Source organism: Papio anubis, chromosome 11 (assembly GCF_008728515.1).
Source record: "Papio anubis isolate 15944 chromosome 11, Panubis1.0, whole genome shotgun sequence".
NCBI classification, from domain to species: domain Eukaryota; kingdom Metazoa; phylum Chordata; class Mammalia; order Primates; family Cercopithecidae; genus Papio; species Papio anubis.
This window is the reverse complement of record NC_044986.1, coordinates 6776624-6791940: the sequence shown is the minus strand read 5'-3', so window position 1 is coordinate 6791940 and position 15317 is coordinate 6776624. Positions and strand designations below refer to the sequence as shown.

General features: G+C 45.3%; 1 protein-coding gene across 4 annotated transcripts in view; it reads right to left on the bottom strand.

Annotated features, from left to right (window-relative positions):
• Window positions 1-15317, bottom strand: part of C11H10orf90 (chromosome 11 C10orf90 homolog) — a 244148-nt gene that overhangs the window by 122366 nt on the left and 106465 nt on the right. The window contains exon 1 of one of the 4 annotated variants that reach the window (XM_017944432.3): window positions 12495-14815. The exons of the other annotated variants lie outside the window; for them this stretch is intronic. The gene's annotated coding sequence lies outside the window, so the exon portion shown is untranslated. Of the gene's footprint in view, window positions 1-12494; window positions 14816-15317 lie in introns of those variants that run through there. 4 annotated transcript variants of the gene reach the window in all.

Here is a 15317-nt window from a genome sequence, read left to right as displayed (position 1 = left end):
ACTCCTGACCTCAGGTGATCTGCCTGCCTCGGCCTCTGAAAGTGCTGGATTACAGGCATGAGTCACTGCACCCAGCCCCTAGACAGCATTCTTTTTTTTTTTTTTTTTTTTTTTTTTTTTTGAGACGGAGTCTCGCTCTTAGACAGCATTCTCGACAGGACAAAATTATAGAAAAGGAGGATAGACAAGTGGTTGCCAGAGGTTAGGAAGAGGGAGGTGCAGAAGGAAAGTGAGTGTGACTATAGAAAGTCAACAGGAGGGAACCGTGTAATCATGGAAATATTCCGTCTTCAGTGTATCAATGGCAGTATCCTTTGTGTAGTTTTTAAGATGTTGCCATTAGGAGGAAATAGAATGAAGGGCATATGAAATATTTCTGTATTCTTTCTAATTTTTTGGAGACAGGGTCTCACTCTGTTGCCCAGGTTGGAGTGCAGTGACATGATCTCGGCTCACTGCAACCTCCGCCTCATGGGTTCAAGCAATCCTCCCTTCTCAGCCTCCCTAGTAGCTGGGATTACCGGTGTGTGCCACCATGCCCAGCTAATTTTTGTATTTTTAGTAGAAATGGGGGTTTCACTGTGTTGGTCAGGCTGTTCTTGAACTCCTGACCTCAGGTGATTCGCCTGCTCCAGCCTCCCAAAATGCTGGGATTACAGGCATGAGCTACTGCGCCTGACCTCTTTCTGTATTATTTCTTAAAACTGCACATGAACCTATAATTGTCACCATATTTTAAAAGTTTAAAAATAATTACGATGCCACTGCCTTTCTCTAAACTAGGATTAATCTGCCTCTCCTCTGTGTTTTCTCCCTCTGAGGTTAACAGGATAAGGAAAGAAGGGAGAGGGAAGAGAAAATAATAAATACAATGGTTGACTTAAGCCCAAACATATCAATCATTACATTAAATGTAAATGTTCTAAATACACAAATACTCCAAGGCAGAGCCAGCCTTAGAGCTGTTGGTCCTGGATTTAAGTCCTTGACTTTCACATCCAAGCTGTAAAACCTTCAAGAGGACATTCATCCCCTCCAAGCCTCAGTTTTCTAAGCAAGGGATAATTCAATCTACTTTGAAGGATTGTCTTGAGATTAGAGAGAACATTTGCAATAATGCACTGGCAAATAATAAATGCTTAGTAACTGGTAACTGTTTCTACCACTACCCACACCTCTGTGTGGACTTGGTCCACTCTGCCTGGTGCAATAATCGATGGAATATGAGCTCCTCCCCCACTAGACTGGAAAGTCCTTGAGCAATGTACTGGGTCCTATTAATTTGCTTTTCCCCAAGTATACTTTACAGTCTTTCATGCAGTAGATATCTCAGAAACACATGTCGGATTGAATTCCTGAATGGTTAAACATTATATGGGTGGGGGAAAAAATTTGAGGCAGAAAAACTGCAGATTAATAAAAAGAATGAAAACAACTCTGTCAAATGCAACCTACTGAATCTCAGCAGATCCAAGTAGCATAAGATTCCTATGCCAGGTGCAATTACTCCATACTTAATGTTTCAGACCACGGGCTGCATCTGAGGACATTTTATAGATTGCCTCAAAGAAAAAGGCACAGAAGAGAAACAAGTGGTTTGCAGGATTAAATCAAAAATCAGTTTCCTTATTGATAAGGGCCATGCACACTTGCTGAACATAATCTCCAAAAGGCCTGCAGAATAATGAAGTAGCAGCTACGTGTCAGTTTCTTGGTAAAACCACGAAAAGCATAGCCTACAACTGAATTCATCTGCTAGAACAAGATAGGACCTGCTGCCTTTCCAGGGCATTTCAAGTTACTCCTCCCATTTTCCAGTTTTTGGAGATAAAGCAGGAATTACTGTAGAATGGTTAAGAAACTAGGATACTGTCTAGGGTTAGTACCTAGAAGAACCAGGTTGTCAAAATGCCAGTAGGGGTGGAGAAGCTTGGGGTAAGAAGTGATTGGTAAAGTTCAGGTAATCTTTAATTGATAGAGCTTCAGGGTCATCAGTGTGAAAAAGCCTCTACAAAAGATTCTTCTTTGAATGTCAGTTCCTTGAGGGCAGGGGTCCTCATCTGTTTAGTTCACTCCCGTACATGGAACCACATAGTATACACTCAATAAATATTTGTTGAAGGAATGAACAGAACAGTTTGCCTTTGTTATCTTTAAGTGCTTCAGGGTACTGATTGTAGCACTAATTGTAGCAGTAAACTGTAGCACAAATTTGCATTTGTCTTAGTTAAATCCAGTCGCAGAACAGAAGTCCCCACACCGGTCGAGAACCTCCCTCCACAACACCTGAGGAAACGCAGCTGCAATGGAAATGGGCATTCAAGAGAGTCCTCCTGCCAAACAGAGAAGAAGTCGACAGGTTGTCCATCATCCAGGTGTTCTTGCTGCAAAGACCAGACTGAGCCCTGCCAGGAGATGCTGTCTTATATAGGACACTCACCCAAGATTCTATGCCATCCCCACCACCTGCAGCCCGCACACCTGCAGTGTGGCTCAGTGGGCATTCCTTTCCCGCTTTGCCATATAATTTACCCAGCAGAAAGGAAATGCTGCAGCAGGACCTGCACGCATATGCGCAAAGGTGGAGGATGAAGTAGCAAGACCTTGAGCTCTTGCTGCATGGCGGGATAAGTTACATCATCTCTCTGAGCCTCAGTTTTCTCACATGTATATTAGGAATAAAACCAATATCTATATCTTAGGGTTATGAGAATTAATGAATGGAAAACACTCAGAATGCCACTGCAATACACTTGAAGAAAATATTTTCAACAAATCGTTCTGGGTCTATCAGACATCTGCTGGGGGGACAAAAATGAATCTCAACCCCTGCTTCCCATCATAAACACAACTCACTTCCACATAAATAATAGACCTAACTAAGAAAGGTCGAACCAAAATGCTTCTAAAAGAAAACATAGGAGAAAATCTTCATGATCTTGGGACAAAGATTTCTTTAAAAGGATACAGAAAAGCTCTGATTTTAAAAGAAAAAAGGATAAATCATACTTAAGAAAAATCAAGAACTTATATTCATCAAAAGAAACCATTAAGAGAATGAAAAATCAAGCCATAGATGGAGAAAGGATATTTACAATACATATATCTTATGTTCTATTACGAACTCCTACAAATCAATGAGAAAAAGATAGAAAACACAATTTTAAAACTAGGCACAGGACTTAAAAAGGCACTTCATAAGAGAGGATATCTAGTGACAAATAAGGATATGAATAGGCGCTCAACACCTATTAATCACCAAAATACAGTCTTGAACCACATAATGACATTTCAGTTAATGACAGACCACATATATGATGATGGTCTCATAAGATCATAATGATGCTGAAAAATTCCTATTACCTAGTGATGTCACAGACATCATAACATCATAGTACAATGCATTATTACCTTTTCTATGTATAGATACATTTAGATACATGAATTCTTACCCGGGCGTTACAACTGCCTATAGTATTCAATACAGTCATGCCGTACAGGTTTGTGACTTAGGAGCAATAGGCTATATCATCTAGCCAAGGTGCATTATAGGCTATACCATCTAGGTTTCTGTACATAAACTCTACGGTAGTTCTGCAGTGATGAAATCACCTAATGACACATTTCTCAGAACGTATCTCCATTGTTAGGTGATGCATGGCTGTAACACAGAGGAAAAGCTCAAATTAAAATGTTTGACAATATCAAGTTTTAGAGAGGATGTAGAAAAACCACAACGCCCATACATTGCTAGTGTGAAGCTAAAGTGATACAGCCACTTTGGAAAACTACTGAATCTTACTCTCAAAGATAAAAAACCCTATACCTAGCTTCTAATGTAGCCATTCTACTTATAGATATATATGCAAGGGAAACGGATTAACGTGTCCACAGAAGACACACACACAAGAATATTTGTGGCAGCTTTGTTCATAACCGTCACACATGGAAATAACCCAAATGTGGAACAGATAGTGACGTATTAATGCAATGGAATATTATGCAGCTATGAAAAAGAATACTTGGCATAGAAACACACTAGAACAAGGATGAATGTGAGACATAATGTCAAGCAAAAGAAGCCAGATCCCGGACCATGTATTACATGACCATTTCCATCAAGTTCAAGGGGCAAAAGTAATCGATTGCAGTAGAAGTCAGAATAGTGCTTACCTTGGTGAGGCAGCTGGAGGTAGTAGTTATGGATGAGGAAAGCCTTCGGAATTCAGAAGGTAGGAGCCTTCTGAATTACTGGATATATTCTATTTTGATTTGGGTGGTAATTATAGAAGTATATACATTTGTAAAATGTATCAAGCTATAAGCCACATTTGTGTATTTCGCCACACATATGTGCTATCTCATTAAACATAACGAAAATCCACTAAGCATTGTGTAGAGTGCATAGCAATCACTCAAAAAGTTAGCACTCTACTGTTTTTGTTAATTTTACTATCACAGTGATAGATTCCTCTTCAACTCCATTCCCTGCTACCAACTTTCTCTGGAAACACTGCAGAGGCAGTACAATATTTTTAAAGCTAAAAATGACTTCTGTTTTTTTTCTTTGGTCTCAGAAAATGTGTATGAAAGTCAAAGATGCTTTTATTCAAAATGACTACTCCTGCTGATTATTCTTGGGCAAGATAGCAAAATGTACAGCACAATCAAGCCAGCATCAAAACAGAGAAGGAAAGAAACGCAGAGAAGACAGCTGATCATCAGGTGCGTCGAGCAACCTGGGCATTGCAGAAGCACTTGCTGCTCGCTTCAATCTCACGGCACTCACCTTCCTCAGGAGTCTTTTAAAATCCTGGAAAATATCCCCTGAATTTCGCTTGTATTCAGGGAAGACAATGTGATTGCGGTCCACACAAAAGGAGTAACTTCTCCAGACATGTGGCGTCTGCACCTGATCAGCAGGACCCCCCTTACAATCAGCAAGTTCAATAAGGAAGGTGGGGTGGTGATATGGTTGGCCCCACCTGACTTACCAGCATTTCATTCCTTACTAATTCACAACTTGACTTTGGGATAACCTTGAATGTATGGGTCAAATGGATGGGGCTTTGGTGGCAGAGGGGTGAGGAGTAGGAAATGAAAAAAAAAAAAAAAAATAGAGCAGTATCCAAGTACTAGCTCCTGGATACAAAAGAAATGGAAAGAGATTGATATATTAATTTATATGTCTCATCATACACTGTTTAAGCCAATCAGGCCGAGCAAGGTGACTCATGCCTGTAATCCCAACACTTTGGGAGGCCAAGGCAGGTGCAATCTCTTGAGGTCAGGAGTTTGAGACTAGCCTGGCCAACATGGTGAAACCCTGTGTCTACCAAAAAAAATACAAAAATTAGCTAGGCATGGTGGCGTGTGCCTGTAATCCCAGCTACTCAGGAGGCTGAGGCAGGAGAATCGCTTGAACCCGGGAGGTGGAGGTTGCAGTGAGCCGAGATCACACCACTGCACTCTAGCCTGAGCAACAGAGGGAGAATCTATCTCAGTAAATAAATAAATAAATAAATAAATAAATTAATAAAAATTAAATAAATAAAAAAGCTATTTGAATCCTCCAAATTTACACCTGGGTCAATGCAAGTGGAGTCAGCATCAGATAGAAATGCTGATAGAAGTTGGCAGATGGAAGTCCCTCTCTCCACATGAATGGTTAGTCAGAAGTTGCTTCTTCATAGAAATAGAAATGACGCCAGAGTCCATTTCACACTTGAACCTGCCATACATCTCCTAAAATAAAATGATACAATTTTGGTGAACACCTGTGAGTTTGTGACGTGAGTTGACCTCACATTAACCAAAATTGGTGAAAAACGTCTGGCGTAGCCTGCATCAGATCACAAATGAGTCTCCACTTTCTGATAGTATCAAAACTAGCTGGTGGTCTGGCATGTGGTCAAGTTACGCCAATGTGGAGACCAAAATGGCCGGGGTTGAGTGCTGGGTCCTGTAACGATAATTTCAGGCCCTCTATCAAGACAAAGAAATGGTGTCTAAATCGGGATATGCACAATCGCAAAATGTCAACAGCGAGTACTACAGAGGGACAAGGATGCAAGAAGCGAGGATGGGAGGAGAACTGAGTGGGGACTCTGCAAAGGGCGCTCCCTTCTCCCTTCATGTTTAAATAGAACAGTCGGTTTCTCCCTGTGCTTATCAAACCCAGATATTTTCAGATGCTGTTCTAGCTGCAAACTCATGAAATGATCCTTGAAATTATATTACCAAGAGAAATTTTCCTTCATTGCTTATTTTGATATAATTTCAATAAATGTATGGTATGTGAAATTATTTCTTCATTTCCTCCTGGTTCTGAAAATGAAATTCGATTTATGAACCAGCCTGTGGAATTCCAGCAGAGTGCAATACACCAGCAGCGTATTGTTGGCTGTGGGACCAGGTCCCCGCGGGAGAACAAATCACCCTTTAAGGGACAAGGTGATCTTCAAGTTCATTTCTTGAGGGTTAATTCATGACCTTGGATTCTTAATCCATAGCAGCCACCCAGACACCCTATTTCTCTGATGTGTTTTGTGGTCTCTGAAAAGAAGAGGCAGGAAAGAGTTCCTGTAGACATCATGAAGGTCAAACACCGTGAACAGAGGTGTGTACTCCAAGCTGTGACCTGTGGGGAAGGCAGAAACCTGGAGCCTGAGGGGCAGGCAGTGCTGTGGGGTTTCTCCCTGAAGGCTCTGGATAAGAGGGGAGAAGAAAGTTGTTTCTATTAGGTTGGTGCAAAAGTAATCGTGGTTTTTGCAATTAATCAATTTTTTAAAAATGGCAAAAACCACAATTACTTTTGCACCAACCTCATAGGAAATATGTTAGAATGACGGTCTCAGGTGATGAGTCTCTGATGACTTTTTTAAAGTCATGAAATAGTCAAGACATATGGATGTATAATAAATAACAGATTGTCCATACTCACCATTCAGATTAAGAAATAAATGTGGCCGGGCACGGTGGCTCACGCCTGTAATCCCAGCACTTTGGGAGGCCAAGGCCGGTGTATCACGAGGTCAGGAGATCTAGACCATCCTGGCTAACATGGTGAAACCCCGTCTCCACCAAAAATACAAAAAATTATCTGGGTGTGGTGGCGGGTGCCTGTAGTCCCAGCTACTCAGGAGGCTGAGGTAGGAGAATTGCATGAACCTGGGAGGTGGAGCTTGCAGTGAGCCGAGATAGCGCCACTGCACTCTAGCCTGGGCAACAGAGCGAGACTCCATCTCAAAAAAAAAAAAAAAAAAGTTACCAAAAGTCCCCTATACCTTTCCCCCATAACATCCCCTCCTCAGGTAAACACTGCCGGGATTTGAGGTCTGTCCTTTCCTCGGTCTGCTTTGATACACATATACAATTTCTTTAGCAATCTGTGACATGGTTTTCATGTTGCGAAACATTTACAAATAATACTGTACTGTTCATACCCTGCTGGAATTCTCTCCTTCTGCTCAATATTTTAAATGAGATTCACCCAGGTTAACACTTGTAGCTCTAATAAGTTCCTTTGCACTCCTGTGTAATGTGAGTAGTCCTCTTCTTTCTGCTCTTTCTTGTTTTCCACTTTCCAAATTGCCTCCATGGAGCTGGTGTTACTTTGACCATCAGGTGAGTGGGGCGAGGGAGAAACATCTTCCACATGCCTTCTCCCTACTCCTCCTACGTTCTCATTCTTGGGGAGTGACGGTGTTGAGTCAGGAACCTGGAAGCATTCGCCAGTCCCCACTCCTCTCCCAGCCAATGATGCAGTCCTGCTGGCAGCCCCTCCTAATGCCCCGCAGACTCTGCAATATCCTCTTCACTCTCCAGGCCTCACAGCAGGGGAACGAACACCTTTCTTGCCTATATTGTGGTGCTGTACTTGCCCAGCCTTCTTTTGGTCTTGCCTTAGTCCAAGCTCACCTTCATTCATCCCAACTACTAATATCCCAGGCCAGGTTACCATTATCTCATACTTCTATGACTTTGCCAGCTTCATTACTAGTGAAACTAGATCAGCCTCCAGCCTCATTGCCAGAGGATTTTCTTAAAACAGAAACTTGTACCTGATCAAATCCCCTCCCCTCCACTTTAGAAATCCTTCAGTGACTTCTCATTGTCTTCAGGATGAAATCCAAACCCCAAAGCATGACATACAAGACTCTCCTTGCGATCTGATCCCACCTGGCCAGCCTCATCTCCTAAGACCTCAGCACTAACAAGCTGCTGAAATTCTGCAGGCTGGCTGTGCACTCCCTCACCTTGCACATGGTTTCCTCTGCGTGTGCTCGCTCTGCCTTTCCTTGCCTGGACAATGTTAGCCACGGGTCCTTCAAGACACAGCTGAGCTGAGCTGAGCAGCCTTGGGAGGCCTTTCTTGAGCCTCTACCCATCTGAGTGGGGCTCCCTGCTCTGTGGCCCTCAGCATCCCTTGCGTTTGTGGCTCCCATGTCAAACTCACACTGCTGGAACACTTCTATGCTACTGCTATGGATTAAGAATCCAAGGTCACAAATTAACCCACTAGAAATGCATCTCTTTTCTTCCCCACCCAGAGTTGGGCTCCCAGAGAGCAAGGGCCATGCCTTGTACTTTGGATCCCCAGGGCCCAGCTCAGTGCCCACTCTTGGCAGTGCTGGGTAAATACTGGATGGACTGAATCAGGCTGCCTGGGGGAATCTGAGGGCCACACACCATTAGAAATGCTAAAGGGCAATGATCTCGTTACTGGAATGATTGAGAAGCCAGTATCCTGAATGTGGCTTTCCCACATCACTGAGGTTCATCTCTTTGTGCCAAAAATACTTGTATGTAGTAATTTATAGAGAACATTTTCTAAAACCATTCTATGCCAGCTGATATTTGGCCAATATTCTCCTATATACCTGGATGTGTTGTTTACAACCACATTTATCCTCATCGGCCAATGACTATGCCCTGTAGTTGTTAAACATTTTCAATGTCACTCCTTATTCCTTGTTTCCTTAAATTTTTAAAGCAATAAAAATGTTTCCAACATTTCCATGTTTCCATGCATGCTCTGTTATAAGGAGCACCCATTCTTAACGTAGTAAAATCCAGACAAGGTTTCTCCTTACATCAACGGGTCCCATATGGCTCTGCTTTTATATGGACACCTGATATCCCTTCTGTCAATCACATTTGCTCTCATCTGTCATTTCTCAGTTGACAAGGGCAAGTCCTGTGTTTGCAGCAGTGAATATCTCTTGCAGTGATATTCAGAACTGTCACTAAGAGCAGGACTGAAGGCAGCCAGGAAAAGCCACCTGCCTCAGGGAGGCTACAGATCCATCCATCCCCACCAACCCCTGACCCTCTCTCCTCTCCTTCCACCTTCTGCCTCCGCCTGCTTGCTCCAGGTCAGTGCTGGTGGAATTGATCTGAAGATGGGTACCAGAGAAGTTGGATTATCTCTGCCATCTCTAAGCAGAAGCCCAATCATTTAAAAAACCAAGCAAGAAACCAGCCAACCAAGAAACCTCACCTTGTTCTTATATGATAAGAACCGGCCAAGTCAGGATATTTTATATAACAGCTTAATTCAGAGGGTCTCCTTCAGCAAGCAAGTCAGGAATATTTTTTCCTAGTGTTTACTAACAGCTCCTAGTCATGCTCAAAATACTTGCTGGAAATTCTACTGAAATTAGACCCTCAAGAGTTTCAGAGAAAATACAGCATTACATTATAAATGATAAATAATGTGAAATTAGACACTGCGGAGAACTGCATATTTGGCCGTTTCAAGTTCTAGGCCTTTTTCCTTTCTTCTCATAAGAGCCAGCTTATGTGGAGTTAGGCTGCCTGAAGGTTGTACATTTTCAGTTTATAATATCTGCTCTTAACAATAAATATCATATTTCTATACAACTGCTCCATTATTCCCCCCAACAAATCTCGCTAGACAGTTCCCATTGGCCAGCAAGAATTACTTTCAGAAGGAAATAATCTCCACAACCTCAATGATTTGTAAGTGGGTAAGACTCAGCCTAAGAGGAAAACACACCAGTGATCGGAGGCTTCATTTTTAATTTCAGCATTCACTTGCAATAGGAGAAAACCAAGTTAATTTTCCACTTTACTTCATTGGCAAACTATTTCTCACTTTGCTGAAGGTTTGAGGCATGGTGATAAATGGTGAATAATAAGCTGCTGATGCACACAGTCAATGGTTGGAGGCCCTGAGTCTTCATCTTAATGGGCAGTCCCGTCCTGCTGCCAGGAAGCCTCGTCACTGTGTCCAGTCCTGACTCACAATGGGCTTCAGGGCCATTGAAGGGCATAGGTCTCAAACCAGAGTGACCCCATGGGCATCATCGAAAACGTAACTCTACTAAGAGACCCCCAGCACAGTGCTTCTTTAGTGATGGCAGAGGAACCAAAGTCATCCCCATGGAGATACCTGCTCTTCTGTGCTACAGGTCAGCAAACGTCTTCTGAAAGGGCCAGAGAGTCAATATCACAGGTTTTGCAGGCCATGCCATCTCTGTTGTTGCTACTCAACTCTGCACCATGGCATGAGACCTTCCCTGGACAATATGTCAACCAATGGGCGTGGATGCATTCCAATAGAATTTCATTTCTGGACATTGAAATGTGGATTTTGTATAATTTTTGCATGTCATAAAAGATTATGCTTCTTTTAATCCATTTTAAAATGTAGAAAACATTCTTAGCTCAGAGGTCTTACAGAAACGGGCAACCTGATCTTCTCGGATAGTATCTATCACCCTACAAAGCCTGTGTTGGGAGTGCATCCCTCTACCTGTTTGGATGAAACCAAACTCTCGCAGGTAATTTAAGACACAAGCACGATGCATCCTTCCACTTCCCGTCACTGGTTTTTACCACCCGCTCTGGAAGAGGAGGTCAGAGTGGACAAACAATTGAGTCCCCATGTGTAGTCAGAGGCACCACAACAGCTGGAAAAAAAATCAGAGTCTGGAAGAAAGAATATTTAAAAAGTACACCAAGAATATAATTCACAGCCTGCTGCTGTTTCCGAAGTGTGGGCCCTCAACCTCTAATTAATCTTAATGGCACTGCTGACTGCTTCTGCTCTTGGTATCATGGTGAAAATTCACCACACATTTCATTCAAGCACACGTGAGGCTTGAATACCTTAGAAGAGAGTGATTCCATGGAGATGAAATTGCAAAGCGGCAAGCTGGCTGAAATTCTGCAGCTCACGGAGGAGAGTGTGGGTGTGAAATTGTAGGCAATTACATTTTATCACTGCTACACAAGTTTCTGCTGAATTCATTAAAATTTGCTCCCAGAATCGGGTTGAAGGACTGTGGAATTTCGGTGGTCCCGATGACAAAAATGAAAGCAGATTTTCACTCTCCCTGCTGCAGGAGCCACAGAATATCCGCAGTGCAATGAGGCTTGGATGTGACTGAGAAATGTCATCTCCCGGAACTGCAGCTGCAAATTAAACAAGGGGACTCTCTCACAGAAACAATGACTGCATTCCAAGCAGAGAGAATCAGGGAACAGAGAGGACAGGCAAACAGTGGGCAGATGCGTGCCTGACACAGAGGGAGCAGGCCCCTCTCCCTGGGCCCGGGGCGGCCTGCTGAGCACCCGTCAACACCTCCAGATAGGAGCGCAGGGAGAGAGGAGAGGTGTAAGTTTGGAAGTTAAGTGAGAAAGAACTCCCACTGAGAGATGAATTAGAGACATAAAAGCTGTGACCAGGAAGGTCTTCCTAATTAGAAAACTGAGGAAAGATCTTGGGCCGGACATGAAGCGTTCATTCCGGCTTCCGCACCTCACCTGGGTGCCGCCCTGCCACTGAAGTGCTGACTGCCTTCTCTCCCCTCTGCCCCAGCGGGGACAGGCTGCCCAGAGGACACTGCAGGCCCAGCAGCTTCCTGCCGGCGTTAGTTTATCCAGAACCTCTATGAGCATGGCCCAGAGGGTCCCTGATGGAGGGAGAAGGCGGCCCTCATCTCATTGCTGCATACCCGTGCTAACATCTGCCAACTTCCCACATCCAATCGGATTTGCCTAGCCACCCCCTGCGCTCCCTTAGACTGCACGGAAGCCAAGTCCAAAGGCTGGGCCTCTGCCTAGAGTGGACATCCACAAGCAATGCTCTGCATTGTTCCCCCACCAACACTGAAGCAACGGGGCCTGCTAACCACACGGGCCATGAGACATTCCTCTTAACAGAATCCCTCGTTCCTGCAGATAGCATGAGACAGAACCGCCCAGACAAGCCAGATGGAAATCCGGGCTCCATTAATTGCTACCTGTGGCACCCTAGGTGGCCCAAGCGACCTTGCTGATATGCAGATTGTCCCACCTGTCCAACAGGCACAAGGCAATCTGCAGATGCTCAATGAGCGGCTCCTCCCCCTTCCCCGGGATAGGACTATTCTGGATTCTGAAGGCACAATCATTTTTAATGGGCACCAATTGTGTGGTTACAGACACTTCTCCTATAGCCTGCTGCTAAGAGGCCTATAACCCACCTGACAGTCAGCAATATCCAGGGAGCACAGCCTGCCAGAGCTCCCCAACCAGGACAGTAAAATCATCAGGCGTGCCCCTTCTTTCACAATGTACCAAATGCACATAACCGCATCTGCCAACTGGAGGCTGCACTCGCACAGTGCAGAGACCAAGATTCCCAGGGGAAGGGAGTCCGAACTCACTTCTCCCGGCCACCGGCAGTGGCGTGCTGCCACCTGCTCTCATGGGCTGGGAGGAGGCAGCCACGTACAATGCTTTCCACGGCTGTGCAGTGACGTCACACACGCCCGTGATGTCACATTGACAACTTGAAATCAGCCACAGGGGGAGTGTTTATACCACAGAAAGCGGCAAATGCTACAACTCAAGGCAAAATTCCCCACCCCCAGCCCAGCTGGTTGTTGTCAAAACTGACCAGCACATGCTGGGCATGTCCACTCAACCGCCGTGGGCCGCAGGAGGGGAGTTCATTGGCAATGCAGTAGCGTGAGGCCAAAGAGGGGCCACTCGTCCGACGCACGCCTGCCACCCCCACCCTCACACTGCGTCTGGCCTGTGACAGAATGGGCCTTGAGACCCCAGCTTTTACCCCCAAGGTGCAGTGAAATAGATCCTGGGCAGCCCAGGCCAAGACCTGCCTTAGCTTGATCGGGGTTTAACCAGAGCTGTAAATGGCCACATGCAAAGCTCCTGTGCTCACTGGGGGTGCAGCGTGGGAAAGAAGGGCTGTGACCTCTGGAGCCTGTTTTTCTATCTATAGTAAAAGGACAGTCACAGTCACATCCTTAGAGGGTTGGTGTGAGGATTCAATGGGACTATTTGTGTGAAAATGTGTGGACCAGCTGGTGGCCGTGAGCCCAGTCCACACTGATGGCTGTGATAGAGGTGACGGTGATGAGCAAATATCCTGTCTGCCTGCTCAGCGGAGGAATCTGTGAGCACTAAACATAGGAACACAGCCCGTGGCATCCTGCCTCCAGAGTTTGCTCATTTGCCCCCTGTGAAACTATTTGGTCCTGAGGCCAGAGGAATCAGCGACAGCAGCTGACGGACATCCTGCACTCATTAACCGACACCCACCGAGGATCAGCCGCAGCGGTCCTGCCTTCAAGTGGCTCACAGACCTGTGCAGGGCCAGACGAGTAAAGGCCATGACCACAGAAGCTGAGAACAGACATTCTCAACCTCAGCACTGCTGACCCCTGGGGCCAGAGCAGTCTCTGCATGAGGGCTGTCCTGTGCCTTGTGGGAAGTTAGTAGCATCCCTGGTCTCTACCCACTGGATGCCAGTAGTCCCCATCCCACCCCAGTTGTGAAAACCACAAATGTCTCCAGACATTGCAAATGGCTCCCACTTGCTATCTGTGTGCTTGGGGAGACACGGACCAGGAACAGGGCTCTAGACCACAGGCCCTGGAGATCTGGAGGCTCGGAAGAAATCCGGAAAGCCTACGCCAAAGCGTCAGCAGCAACTTTCCTCTCCACGCTGAGCATTTGAGTCTCTGTGGGCTTCGTAACCATCCAGATGAACATCAAGAATGGAGACCCAGCCCACCAGGTTGTGGTGAGCACAGAAGAGGGCTAGAAATGGTGACTCTAACCTGGCTCCCAAAGGCAGCACCAGCAAAGTCCCACTGTGGGTGCCATCCTCCTGCCATCGGAAACACAAATCAACAGCCAAGCCTGCACACTTTCAAGGAACAAACGGCCTGGCTCTCAGAGGAGGCCAGAGTCTCACCCAAGCAGCGTGTAGCCCGAGTCCCATGGAGTTTGTGTCCTGGCGCCCACCCAGTGTGAACCCTGCCTTCAACAGCAAAGAACGGGCCTGCCTTTTACAGCCTGGAGAAGTTCCCAGATTGAAACCATAGCAACCTCCTCCATCTCACGTGGAAGTGGCCAGCCTTGCTCCACAGTCACTCAGGCACACGACTGGCTTCAGGCTTCCTTCACTCTGCCTCCTACATGTGTGGGGCCTGAGTCCTGAGTGTCCTTCACTCATCCCCACCCTCCCAAAGGCATCCAATTAAACACTGAAATGAAGACCTCTTTGCATGACTCAACTACAAGTTTAGGAATATGACTCTCTCTCTCTCTCTCTCTCTATATATATATATATACACACACACAGACACATATATACACACAAACATATATACATACATACATATATACATATATACACACACATATATACACACACACACAAAAAAAAACTTGTGCATCAATTTGCTGTCACCCTCCCTACAAACAAGCTCTGCTTTTTAAAAACGCCCTTGGCCGGGCGCGGTGGCTCAAGCCTGTAATCCCAGCACTTTGGGAGGCCGAGACGGGCGGATCACAAGGTCAGGAGATCAAGACCATCCTGGCTAACACGGTGAAACCCCATCTCTACTAAAAATACAAAAAAACTAGCCGGGCGAGGTGGCGGCGCCTGTAGTCCCAGCTACTCGGGAGGCTGAGGCAGGAGAATGGCGTAAACCCGGGAGGCGGAGCTTGCAGTGAGCTGAGATCCGGCCACTGCACTCCAGCCTGGGCGACAGAGCGAGACTTCGTCTCAAAAAAAAAACAAACAAAAACAAAAACAAAAACAAAAACAAAACGCCCTTCATCATTAACATCTGGAAAACTGGCACGTTTCCAGTGAAAAGAGAAACTTCTCCACACTCAGTGGTCCAGGCTCTGCACTTGTGGTAGCTTAAGGAACTTCAAAGCTCCTTGTTGTTTGAACAAATTGGAAACAGAAAACAAAGGGATGAAAAGAGGCCAACCCCATACAAGCGCTCTCCATCCAGGAGGGAGCAGAGTCTCATCAGCCTTTGATG